An 844-nucleotide genomic window follows, 5' to 3' on the forward strand; every position below is an offset into this window, starting at 1 on the left:
TCGGGGACATGTTATGCTCTTACTGTCACCAACTTGAGGCTTTTCCTCTGTATTGTGACTTTGTTCAGAGTTCTTCTAGCTACGTTTTGTTATTTAGACAGTGCTGCAGCTCCCCGTAGACCACTGAAGCACCCCTGCGAGGCACTGCTCCTAAGCGGAAGCCAGCACATATCATTTTAGAAAATACTGACTCTGTATAAAAACAATTTAGGATTGGGGTTTTTTTTCTGTTGATAGTGAAAGGTGAAAAATATATTCCATCATCTGTAAATTAATATGTTTCCCTGCTGTAATTACAGAATCCATTCTCCCGAGAGGATACTAGAGTGCAAAAGCCAACTGACTCCAGTGGCCTTGCTTTTCGTTTGTGAAACAGGTTCACACGTGCATTGTGTGATACAAAAACATGGGTTCCTGGTCCATGGCAATTTTGCTTCCTGTTTTAGACTTCATCAGTTATTTTTAATTGCAAGGAATCTGTCAAACCCTTTCTGAGCAAGGAATTTACTGTCACAAGTTTGTTTTGCTAGAACATCCAGAACTGTTTTCTTTTTTCCAGCCATCACTGTGTTTGAATCACTTTCTCTGCCAATCTTCCTGTAGCAATTTTAAGCGGGCACCTGCTCCAACGGCCCTGACTCACCCTTTATGCCGGTTTCAAAGAGACCTTCTGGACCAGCAGAGCTAAATGCCCGTGGGGGCTTCCTAAGGTGCACCTGGGAGGACCGGTACCTCCTCTCTGCAGGCTGCCAGGGACCGCAGCAGGAGGAAATCGTGTGCGCCTCACCCCACCCGAGCTGGAGCTTGAAACGGGGGCCCCTAGGAAGGCTCCTCCGTCCAGCCC

General features: G+C 46.7%; 1 long non-coding RNA gene across 1 annotated transcript in view; it reads left to right on the plus strand.

Annotated features, from left to right (window-relative positions):
* The window catches only part of LOC118451995, a 15,767-nt gene extending 15,369 nt beyond the window's left edge, over positions 1-398 (plus strand). The window contains exon 5 of the long non-coding RNA XR_004841617.1: positions 300-398. This is a non-coding gene — a long non-coding RNA (uncharacterized LOC118451995). The remainder of the gene's footprint in view (positions 1-299) is intronic.
* The last annotated feature ends 446 nt before the right edge of the window (positions 399-844 follow it).

Source organism: Egretta garzetta, unplaced genomic scaffold (genome assembly GCF_000687185.1).
Source record: "Egretta garzetta isolate BGI_Z169 unplaced genomic scaffold, ASM68718v1 scaffold23, whole genome shotgun sequence".
NCBI lineage: Eukaryota > Metazoa > Chordata > Aves > Pelecaniformes > Ardeidae > Egretta > Egretta garzetta.